Consider the following 13061-nt stretch of genomic DNA (forward strand, 5'->3'; position numbering starts at 1 on the left):
AAACATCTGACATGTGCTCTAAAATCAATTTTTTGTCACACGCTGTGGCTCTTTTATGACAGTTGTCAAAAAATTGTTTTTATTTGCAGAACCAGATTTTTCTCGATGGAGCCGAATAAAAAAAATACCATCCAGAAAAGACTAGGGGATCTTTAAGAACGCACCTACGCACAAAGCTCAGCGCACACGCGCAACCCTTGTATAGGAAAGGTTTGTAGACTCTTAGAGCTATGCTAGTGGGCGCTAGCTTTTACACGATAAGCTGTGATACGCATATATGGGTTATTTCAGCACGCATTTCCAAGGTCCGGATGATTTGTCGAATTTCGAATAGGGTCCCGACAGTGAGAATTTTCCATGAAGGTTTGCCCGCTCGACGTGCAATTATGTCTGGCGGTTTGTGCTCCTCTCGCGACCTTTGTACTTTCTCTATACATGGCTAGCGTCCGGTCAAAAGCCCATTGATCCCCAATCTTTCCTTAAAATCCCTAACCCTGAGTGGAGACAGGCAGCTGGTGAGAGACGCTGACGCGGGAATCGCTGTGGAAGATATGGCGGCTAATAATAATAATTGCTTTGGGGGGGAAGGAAATGGCGCAGTATCTGTCTCATATATCGTTGGACACCTGAACCGCGCCGTAAGGGAAGGGATAAAGGAGGGAGTGAAAGAAGAAGGAAGAAAGAGGTGCCGTAGTGGAGGGCTCCGGAAGGATTTGGACCACCTGGGGATCTTTAACGTGCACTGACATCGCACAGCACACGGGCGCCTTAGCGTTTTTCCTCCATAAAAACGCAGCCGCCGCGGTCGGGTTCGAACCCGGGAACTCCGGATCAGTAGTCGAGCACCCTAACCACTGAGCCACCGCGGCGGGTAGCGGCTAAGAGAGAAAGAAAAAAAAGGAAAGAGGCTCACAAGAGAAAAGGCGGAATTACGTCAGAAGCACAAATGTGGAGCACATATTTCACATTCACTGTTTTTGCTTGCCGGCTCAATACTTCTTCCGTATTCTTTTCCCTATCTTTACAGTGGGAAACCTTGCTAGAGAAAACCCTCGAGTATTGCGACAATTGATTTCATCGATGTAAGAACCAGAAAAGCATTGGAATTGCTCGTGTGGTTGGTAGCCCTTGCTAAGTTTCTTTCCCGTTTAAAGTTGTTTGCTGAATGGTCACATCTTGTTTCTGAAAAGTGGGGAGGGGGATGTTTTTTTTTAATCGCACCGATTGGAAAAGTTGAGTCAGGGAGTTCGCGCTAAAAATCAGGGGTGTAATTTTTGGTTTTTATTTGCATGCGTCCTCTGTGGTTATCTTTCATGAATGAGACGTTCTACATTTTTTATTATTGTGTTGCTCCTCTAGAATTGTCTTCCTCCGCCGTGCTTCTTTTTTTCATCTTGTCTTTATAGCTTCTGGGTTGCGCATATTGCGTCAGTCCGGTCGTTACCGGCCGCTTAATGCAACCGTCGAAGACGATTAGGTTCTGCGGCGCAGAATGTGATTTTATTTTCATTCTTACGTATGCACGTGTGGCGCATCTGCTGTCTTGGAGGTTTAGAGGCGTACAGAGAGACTGGCGTCTCCAAGTGGCCTGCCTATTGCGTCTGAGTATATCGCTCGTTACGTACGCTCTATTTTTGTCTTTCTGGTGAAGGCATCTGTAGCAACAATGATAAGACCCGCCTCCCACCAATTTTATGCCCCGTATAAGTTTTCACAGATAATCCCACCGATTAAAACACGTAGGCACTAGATATGGGGTAAGGGTGCTGTTTTCAGCTCCCCAAAAACTTAGAAAAATTTGTGCTATGGTCGATAGGAGAGCCAGATTAGAAAAACAAAAGTCATGAGAAAGTAAAAAAAAAACAGTGCAATATAAAACATTAGTTGCTGTTTGCACCTTGTGCCGAGGGAGTGGTATATGATGTACCGTTCACATGCGGCAAGATTTATATTGGCCAAACTGGTAAATGTATATAAACACACAGCACCGCCAACATAATTCGCCTTTAAAGGGGGCTCCTACCTCTAATTTCGCCCGCATTACAGAGACTGCGAACTTAACAATTCTAACCTGTTGGACGAAAATGCATGTGTACCTCTGTTCAATAGAACAAACATTCTGTATAGGCATTCCAATCAGCTAACGAGGCAATTATCTGAGGCACATCATATTCACAAAAACTCCATGTGCATCAGCACACCATCTGTTGTAATCCATGATTGTGAAATTCGGTATCTTAATTCAACACAGTGATTCGTTTTTACATTTTTGGGGTAGGCGCATGCGCTGCTGGCTGCCTTGTGTGAGCTATTTAACCTTGTGTTTTTTCCAATAAACTTCAGTTGATAGTAGCGCTTGTCCTTCGCGTCTTTCTCTTGGTGTCCTCTGTCGCAGCGCTTTCGAAAGTTTTCACAGTTTTGCACTAACCCTGAAAAAACAGCTTTGTAGAACAGACTGAAGAAATGCAGGTGCGGGGAGCACGGCTTTTCTGTTGCGCGCAAGCGTTGCGTGTGTTTGAATGAAATTTACCGACGTTGGAAACAGCTTGAGCTGGGTCTCCTGCGCGACATTTTGCATGTGCTACCATCAGTAGGGTCTTTCTTCGCCTTCTTTCTAGAACCCTTTTCATAGGGTTTAGCAATAGACTATTCATAACTTCCAGTAGCAGCGCAAAATACGGGGTCAAAAGTGAGAGGAACACAGGACGAATGCTCTGTCCGTCTTGCTCAGAGAAAATAAATGGTGGAAGCAAACAATGGGGGTACACAAGCGTCAACTGCGACAGGTCTTTAATTGTTGATTTGTAATCTATGTTTTGATATCTGGTCCAGACGTTCAAACGCTTCCAAATTCGCAATTCGATTTCGGCTTTTCGATTTAAGCCATCACTGACGTGACGTGGAGATCTTTGTTAGTACCAAAAAATTTCAGCTATAGCCATTAAACCGATATAAACCCCCCCCCCCCCCCCCAATGCATTGTCGTTCGGATAACAGACACCCGTTTTTAATGAACTGGCGAAATTTGTTAACCGGTAATTCAAATCCTTTGGGATTCAACCTGCTCGGTGGTGAAAAATGGCTGATAGAATATGTTGCGAAGCCGGTGTGCTTAAAGAGCTCTGAATACATGCGGCTTCACGCCTGCTTGAACCATCCTTTTTGTGACGTTGTACGATAACCCCATTATTGTAAATAGCGCATCATAGTTACATAGTTTTTAGTCTGGCCACCAGGACGGCGCGGTTATGTTTTCTGCTTTCCAATACTCCGGTTGTTTAAGATAGATTCAAGACAGAGGAGACCGTAAAATAGCACCCAATAATATAAAATGATAGACGGCAGGAAGATATGATTCTGGACAACACAAAGGAAAGCGAACAAGAGTTGAGCGAGGAGGAGCCTTAACTTAACACACTGAGGGTCCCTCCCTCAACCCTGCAGTCTAAACAGAAAGGAGAGCGGGACGGCAAGCTTATGGTAGGGTCCTTGGGGAATTCCCCTAAACATTTGACCTACACAGTTCCCACTTCGAGTTATTGAACAATTCGCCCTCGCCCTACCATAAGCATGCCGTCCCGGTTGGCTGAGTTGTTAGAGCGATAGCTCCGGTGAGCGTGCGGTCCCGGGTTCGAACCCCGGACAAGGATGCATTTTTCTTTACCTGCGAAGTTTCTGAGAAAACTGTATAGCATTCCTTTGTAGTCGTATGGCTGTGCTTGGGTGGATGCCAATGAGTAATTACTATTATTGCAAATCTACTCCACATTGGGGGATTCCTTTTAACATATGACCTACACTGTTCCCACTTCGAGTTATTGATCAATTTGCTATTTCTCTACCACAAGCTTGCCGTCCCGGTTAGCTCAGTTGGTGGAGCGACTGCTCCGATGAAGCCGTGGTCCCGGGTTCGGAACGCGGACCTGTGCTAATTTAAAAGCGAAAGCTTTACTACGCCAGCCAGCGAGCCATTTCCACTCGTCGCGCACATTCAGCCGTATGCCGTATGCCGTGGCCGACGAACGACCTTGAGCCGCCGTTGCCTAGCAACGCCGCAGCCGTGCTTCATCAGATGGCGCTGCGGTCGACGCCCCTGCCGTCGCCGCTCACTCCACAAGATGTGCGCCGCTGGGGTAGAGGGAGAGGAGGTGTCGCTTCGTGGGGTATATATATATATATATATATATATATATATATATATATATATATATATATATATATATATATATATATATATCGGTTCGCCTCAAAGCATTGTCGTTGTTATGGAGAGCGCGTAAGAGACGCAACAACGACAGAACGAAGCGAGGAAGAGACGCGCTCAAGAGACGCCGTGAGGGTCGGAATGAGACGCTGCGTAGAGGACGTGCCGAGGAAACGAAGCTTTCGCACTTCAACTAGGGTTAACCAGAGCTAAACCACAGCCAATTTTTCTTTAACTAAACTACGAAGTTTCTGAGCAAGCTTTACAGCTTTCCATTGTAGCCGTACGGCTGCGCTTGGGTGGATGACATTTAGTAATTACTCCCTTTCTCTAAAATCCAAATACATATTGCTTTTGTGCTTGATGTGCTGTGCTACTTTACATTTATTTGAACACTTATTGCTGCGCGTATAATTTGCAACGCCAACCGTTGAGTAGCGGCAAGCCGCATAAGAGAAGAGGTTTATCTTTCCAGAGTATATTTTTCAGTCTTGTTTAGGTCTGGGAGACAGTATACCGGTTTATAATCACGATCCGTGGAAAACTCTATAAATACACGACCGAGCTCCCTTTGTTTTGCGGCTACGCCAGCCCTGCGCCCTGACTTCTCGCTTCTGACCGACGACACTGCGGAAGATTCTATAGATGGCCTCGAATCAATCAATACGCTTCTTCGACTCAGAGCCCGGGTCTCGATTTCCTCTGAGCTCGCTCCGGAAGGCAATCTACTTCGACTGTATGGCGTGGAGAAGCTCCTCGATCTCGTCTTTAAAGTGAGGCGATAGCTGGTAAAAAATAGAAAAAAGAGCTCGTTATTGGGGGCAGAGCGACTGACCGCTTAAACTTATACAAAGAAAACCCTGCGAACACGCGCGGGAGGTCCTTGTAGCATATTATTATAACAGCTAAACTCTGAGCTTAAAGAGCAGGCAACAAAAGGAACACAGTGAGAGGAAAACAAAGTGAAAAAAATTTCAGGTGAAAGGCGCCGGTGTGCTGTGCGATGTCAGTGCACGTTAAACATCCCGAGGTGGTCAAAATCATTCCGGAGCCCTCCACTACGGCACCCCTTTCTTCCTTTCTTCTTTCACACCCTCCTTTATCCCTTCCGTTACGCCGCGGCTTAGGTGTCCACCGAGATGTGAGACAGATACTGCGCCGCTTCCTTTCCCCATAAAACAATTTTCAATTTTTTTACACTTAACCTTCTCCTTAAGAATATGATGCGATAGCGTTGTTCAGCTAATGCTCATGTATGTGGAATTGGTCATTGTCAACTTTACACTCATAGATATTTGCGACTCCTCACACCACACCTTGGGCAATGGCGCAGCGGTTAAGGAATGCATCACTGCCTTGCGATGGCGGGCGCTGCCACCGATGGGGCTTGTGCGACCAGAGTTGCTCTTCCCGAGTAACCTCTCGCGATTATTCACTGGTTTAACAGCCACCTGCGAGTGTGGTTAGTTTACTCAAAATCCGGTGGGCAGTTTGGGATGGCGGCTCAAGGTCGCGTGACCTAGGTGGCCCAGCTAAGTTGCTTCTCCAGCGTGTGGCCACTTGGGCGAACCTATGGCACACTATGACACCCTACGACACCCTATGGTACCTATATGACACCCTATAGTACCTATATGACACCCTATGGCACCTTATACCATCCTATGCCACCCCATTTTTCGCTCAGAACGCCGACAACGCCGACGCCGGATTTTGTGGGTAACGGGGCTTCTAAAGCTATCGCGTAAAAACGAAAGGGCGCTCATGGGCCCAAAGTGCGGCTGCGTGCCGCATCTCAGGACCTGTTGGTTTTGTTTCATGTTATGTGTTCGGAATGCTTATCTCTTTCTCGTGTAGTAGCAGCCCAGGATCACGAACAGTATCGCAGATAAACCCGCCGCGTTGGCTGAGTGCCTTCGGCGTTCGACTGCTGATCCCGAGGTGGTGGTTTCGATACCTGCCGCGATGGCTGTAATTCGATGCAGGAAAAATACACAAACTCCTGTGCTCTGTGTGGTGTAAGCGCACGTTTAAGAATCCCAGAAGTTCTAAAGTAATCCGGAGCACTCATTTACGTAGTCTCTTATATCATGATCAGCTTCCGGTCGTAAAAACCCCACAGGCCAGAATTACAGCTAAGGTGGGTTGTGGCTCTTTGTCACGGTCAGCAGCGTTTTGACTTGTGCTTTTAGGTGGCTTAATTTTCTTGGGCTGACACTGTCCATCTCCTTTTTATAGTCAAGATCGGAGCTGCTGGTTGAAGCAGTTGCTATAAATGCGCTCGATGTATGAGCTTGGTTTCCTTAGTCATTCCGTTAACGCTCCCATAGTTAATGAGTGAATGTTACACTTTTCGCCGCATACAGACTACTAACTAACACTCATGTAACCATTGCTCAATAGCGTTTCAAATGAGGAGTCTCAACGAAACGGTTGCCATCGATCTCTTCTTCCCACGGATTTGTTAATAGTGTGATTGTTCTTTGAACGCGTTTGAGATCGAGATGCTTCGTACGCATTTTCTTAGTGTCTAATTTTTTAAGTTGTGAAGGTAAAAAGAAAAAAAAGGAGGGGAGATGTATTCTTCGTCCTTATCTAAAGCTGCATTTGGCGTATGTGCGGAGCCTCTCACTGTCAACGTAGCGATGAGTGCATAATGGTCCGTCGCTACGTCGATGAATCCGCGCGGAATGCTGCAGCTTTGTTGCAGCTTGTTTGCAGTTTACAGCTTGTTGCAGCAAACATGAAAGAATAAAAAAATTTCACCGAAATAAACTACTCCATTCTCTTCACAGTAGAGCATATTTGACTACAGGGGGTAGAAACTGCATTCACCGTACGAGGCTATATCTGCGTCACGGGTGTAAAAACAATAATAATAATGATTGGTTTTGGGGAAAGGAAATGACGCAGCATCCGTCTCATATATCGTTGGACACCTGAACCGCGCCGTAAGGAAAGAAACAAAGAGAGTGAAAGAAGAAAGGAAGAAAGAGGTGCCGTTTTAGAGGGCTCCGGAATAATTTCGACCACCTGGGGATCTTTAACGTGCACTGACATCGCACAGCACACGGGCGTCTTAGCGTTTCGCCTGCATAGAAACTCGGCCGCCGCGGTCGGGGTCGCACCCGGGTGCTCCGGATCAGTAGCCGAGCGCTCTAACCACTGAGCCACCGCGAAGGGTTCACGAGTGTCCACTCAGTCCACTCGGTCCAGTCGCTGCTGTTCTCTGGCGCGAGTTTTGCGAAAAGCCTCTCAGAATCATGCTGTTGTCGTCACTCTCGACTGCGCAAACCAAGGAAATTCGATTAATAGTTTCCGTTTTAAAACAACGTGCTGTTTCATATATTCTCAGCAAAATATCCACTGCATGGCTTTCGTGGATACGAAGCAAGCTATGGTACTGCATACGAGGTTCAGAAACACTCCTATAAGCTGGGCGCATGCCAATATCGAAGCCCGAAAACGGGCCTCAATTTTACCGCTTATCGCTAGCTTTAGACGCCGTGTTTCTTTTTGCTTGTGGTCTTGGGAGGCTTTTCTCCAGGCACAGACTGATTTCGACACTGGAAGCATTGCAGCTGCCTGCGACACCTTAGAGTAGGCACAGCGGTCGGTATATCGCGCTGAATCAAAATTTCGCAGAACCCTGATACAAAAACGAGAGAAGCATATAGTTCTACGCAGTGCCGGTAATATTACGATGGCGAAAACATGCTCACAATGCCGACTGCTTTGCACTTTCCTTCTTTTTGTCCCGGTATTTATATGCTCCATTAAAAGCTAGCAACAAGCGCGTATTGACTACGAGGATAGCATGAAACGATACTGTCCAAGGATGGCTGGGAGGTAAGGGAAAAAAGGGGCAGAATGAGTACGGCCTGAACCATAGGTCTTTTGCGGTCCCACACTCCCTACGATTCACGTCCGATGTGAATTCTGTAAGCATCATGATTCTCTCGCCCTGAATTTTTGGTCTGAAATTCTGTGCACTCGTGAGATCCATTCAGAGGGAAACTTTCGCTGAAAGACATTCTCGGCATCACGGGTGCTGAGCAGCTGCAGAAGTTAGCCGTTGCATTACACACTGGACGTTGCGAAGCTGCAAGTAATAATGCACCCTGTTAAAGTTCAGGCGTGTTTTCAATTAAGGAAGTTTCCAAACTCTACAAGCCGCGTGCACAGAGTGCCATCGCGATAATCGTTGTCGTCCGAACGTTCCGGACTTTCCTGATGGGGTGACAAAATTGCGCGAAACTCGAGGCGCCGATGTGTAGAGTAGAGCCCCGTTCATTTCCATCTCCTGGGCTAGGGGCAATAAATTGATGAACCGCAAATTGATGAACGGAAATCAATGAAGTGTCGATTAGGTTACCTGCGAAGATGGGTCTTCTCTGCCGGCATGATTACGCCCAAGTTTCCAGTCTGGTTATCTGCGAGAAACTGTTGTTAAAGAAGTGAATTTCATTTCTATCTGCAGCCTTCATTACGATTTCGTCCTTCCGGAGTACATTTAGCTGCCGATTTACCGGTATTCTTAAAAATGACCACACCCGCAGAAACTGTTTCTCTTCATCATTGGTGTCCCACAGTGGCGAAATGATTTGCATGTTGTGAGGGAGAAGTAGCACGTTTGTTTTAACATAAATCATAACTTTGTCGATTCCTGAGCACTGTTTCTTACTGCATTCGAGTCAGTTTCTTGGACATTGTATGTGCTCAGGAGCAACATAAGCAAGTTTAACACTGCCATAGGACATTGCTTTATTTTCCTTGCGATATCTCTCGTTTTCCTTTCCGTGGCTGCTGCACGATCCTAAATTTAATTTCAAGTCTTTTATTAACATGTAAGCTCCTGCCCAGTACTAGTAAGATGTCATTATTATATTTCCCTCTTCCGGAATATTGGTAGGTTTGTATTAAACGCCCTAGATTTCGTGTAAAAAGCACTCCACTGCACTCCTATACTAGCAGAGATTTCACTCCTAAGCTCAGACCCGCCGTGGTAGTTCAGTGGGTATGTCTTTCGGCTTCTAATCCTAATATCAAAATGGCGGACGCGGTCGCCGTATTTCGATGGAGGTGAAGTGTGGAAGCATCGCTGTGTAGTGCGATGTGAGAGCTCTTTCAAGAACCCCTGGTGAAATGGCGAGAATTGGGCCTTGTAGGTTGTAAAAAGTTGTTCTGTAAAAAGTTAAGCGTGTTGAACCATCATGAACCCCTGGTCATCTGAATTAATGCCGAGCTTTCCACTGCGGCCTCGCCCATCGTCATATATCTTGTGCAGCTCCGTTAAGCTAAACCGCACATTATATAACAAAACAATACGAAACATAACATAGTGATAACAAAACGAATCAAAGCTAAACATAACAAAACGAAACGCAACAAAACGTAACACAACGTAACGCTCCTGTCTTCTCTGGAGATGCTCTCATGGTTTGTTTTAGCGTGTTCCAAACGTTTCGACATTGTCCTCTTCGAGTCATATTATAATTTGGTATTATAAAAGACACGACGAATATTTATATTTTAATCACTCTGGTAGAAACCAGGAACGGTATCTTCGCCACGTGTCTTCATACTTGGATTGCAGTTGTCGACTTTTCGCCATACACTGAGTCGGTGATAGCGGTGACAGCAATAGTGATAGCTGTGACACCTCAAGAAAACGCCTAGTCTGAGGACCACAGGGAGCAGGCTGACGTGAATCGCGCTACTGAAGGCACCATCAGCAACAAATGAAACTCGAACAAGATGATTGAACCACGCACAACAATGAGAAGCTCTTAGCCAAAGGAAACTCAGTATCAGTGCAGAGTATTTGCACTTCGAAAGAGCGAAGGTTGTCCTTTAGATGCGTTAATCAGCCTCACTTGTAACTCCTTTCTAGGACCTAAGATGTGTGTGCTGTTGTCCGGTTCGAATTTTATTATTTCCTGAAAGTACATTCCTTGGAGGGGTCATTAGCACCATGATATTCTCGTTCATCAAGAAATGAGTGCGAGAGGTATTCGTTACGACGTACGACAGATAAAATGTGATCAACAGCACAGTGTTCCATGAGAAGCAGTTCTGTACAGGCGTCGCTGTAACGCGCACCTGAGTTTCATTAGGCTTGTCCAGTTTTTTTCGTTTGACGCTGTATTCGTAACACGGTTTAAGCCGCACCCCTGAGCCCGAACACGCCGCTTGACGCGCACTTGGACAATTAGGGACTCTGCAATGAAATAAAGTAGCCGCCGAGAGCTGGTCAGCGGCTGCGGCGGGCAAACACAACTCCTAGCGGTCCCATGCCACAACACCATTAATCTTCCTTAACGGCCGCCGAAGGAGCGCTAATTGGGGTGCGCCCAAACGGTCTACTTCGTGCGAGCAGCAGCGTCTTTCCCTTGGAGGCCTCTTCTTCGGCGTCTTTCTTTCCCCACTTTCTCTCTCTCTTTGTCTCTCTCCGTCGTATTATTGTCAGCGAAGTGTGGCCTCACTCTCTTCTCCGATCCCCTCTCCGCATCTACCCTCAACCTCGGTTACACTTCTAGTCATACGTCCAGGCAGGATCATCTAGACGCTCGCGAGTCCCTTGGATTGCTCCCCTGACGATCGTACAGCGGTGGTTCCAGCGCTTGGCGTTCTTCAGTTGCGAGCAAAAGCTTAACGTGGTTAGGCTTCGCTGTTAGGGACGCGCAGCTGTCGATCGGCGGCTTTGGCGTTCCACTGCTGAGGGCGCAAGGTTTCTTTAGGTCGAGAAACGCTGCATACCACATATACGTAATAATAATAATTGTTTTTTGGGGGACAGGAAATGGCGCAGTATCTGTCTCATATATCGTTGCACACCTGAACCGCACCGCAAGGAAAGGGATAAAGGAGGAAGTGAAAGAAGAAAGGAAGAAAGAGGCGCCGTAATGGAGGGCTCCGGAATAATTTCGACCTCCAGGGGATCTCTAACGTGCACTGACATCGTTAAAGATACCCAGGTGGTCGAAATTATTCCGGAGCCCTCCACTACGGCACCTCTTTCTTCCTTTATTCTTTCACTTCCTCCTTTATCCCTTTCCTTACGGTGCGGTTCAGGTGTCCAACGATATATGAGACATACTGCGCCATTTCCCCCCACCCCTCCAAAAAAAACCACAATTATGTATAGTGAGATTTCTGTTCGCTGAAAAGAACTCCGGGGGTCGAAGCTATTCTTGGGATCGCCACTGGGCGGCGTTCGTCTAACACCGATTCGAGGAGTTCTTCCTAAATGCGCGGGTAAAAAAATTAAGGGGACAATTAAGCTCTGCCTATGCCAGTCCGTTAATGATGATTTGCTTGCTTTCTTAATCAGTACCTCTTATTAAGTACAGGCACTCATTAGCATTCATCAGTAGGCATACCGGACCACTTGATAGCACCACAAGACACACAAGGTCGGCGTTTAACGAAGTCGAACGAACATCTCGAGGGTCTAGGGTTACCATGTCTTACTCGCAACCCCAGTGTCACGGTTTCGATACCTAACTAATTGCTTGAATTTTCGTTAGAGACTAATTACTTTACTCTGCGCCCTTACGCGTTATAATGACATTTAAGTCACGCTAGGACCTTAGCCACAGTTTAACTCGTGTTTAATTTTCATTCTAGAGCTGAACGTGTGACGTCATAACCCTCTCGACTCATCCTTAATTTTAGTGACAACGCACGCGGGTTTTCCTCCGAACATCCGCTCTAACGCTGTCTCGTTAGGAAAGCAAGGAAGACTGCTTCTTGAGAGCTTATTTCTGTGCTCCGCACAGAAGAATTTGCAGGAGCTGGGTGGTCGTTTCGCGTAGTGAAGGGCTCCGCTAGCGGCAGCTGATTTCCGGACTGGCTAGATAATACAGGCTTGCTGGTCCAGGTTGTCGCTGGTCGGGGCCGCCTGCAACTTCTCCTTTGGCAACTATGGCGCCGTTAACGTTCGGTCTGGTTTGTCCTGGCATTCCCAAGAGGAACGATGTAGCATGTTGTTTGCGCGAAACAAAGGACACTAGCCTGGCTATTTTGTAACATAAACACGAAAAACTGTGTTTCTTGCATTGAATTATATCAAGACTAACAGAGCACCGCCTTGGGCTCAGGATGCTTTATGCAAGTGGGTAGCTCGTGTGTTTTGTTTTGGGCATGTACATAGGCTCTCTGCACCCGAACATGCAGAATGACAGATGAAACGAGAAAAGACAGAACGATGGTAAAGAAAATATGTAAGAAAGAAAGAGAAAGGAAGAAGGCAAGACAGAAAAAGAATGGATGCGTGAAGAAGTTTACGGAGAGGAAACCGAAAACGTATCAAGAAACGAGAAAGCAGGAGAGCATTGAAAGAATTATCGATCGAAAATAAAGAAAAACGAGAAATAAAAGAACGAAAGAATGAAAGGAGGGAAAAAAGAAAACGAGAGAAAGAAGGGCACGACACGGCTGTACTCGGCAGGCAGGCAGTCTTAGCAAGTGAGTAAGCATCCAAGAGAGCAAGAAAGCGAGCGAACATGTAAGTTGTGAGTTGAGAGAAAAGTATTGAAGCGTTCGTCGTCTTGACCGAATTCACTAAGCCATGCTGAGAAGTACGACCGTCTCCAGGTATAACCAAAACATTAATGGCAGGCTGCGGTCTCCGTGAGTATGGTTACTTTGTATACTGAAAGGTGAGGCGAAGTCAAGCGCAGCTGCTCTACGCGTGCGCGTGTGTTCCCGACGAGGTGCTTAGCTCCCGAATGCCCCTCCTCCTGCCGCTGAGAAATGGCCTTCACTGCTGGTCACTCTCTGCAACCTCTGTTTAGGGAAGAGGACAAAGAGCATCGGGAAGTAGGGATCCTGTGGAGGAGCAAAGGAAGAAAAT

The sequence above is a fragment of the Amblyomma americanum genome, chromosome 11, assembly GCF_052857255.1.
Source record: "Amblyomma americanum isolate KBUSLIRL-KWMA chromosome 11, ASM5285725v1, whole genome shotgun sequence".
Taxonomy (NCBI): domain Eukaryota; kingdom Metazoa; phylum Arthropoda; class Arachnida; order Ixodida; family Ixodidae; genus Amblyomma; species Amblyomma americanum.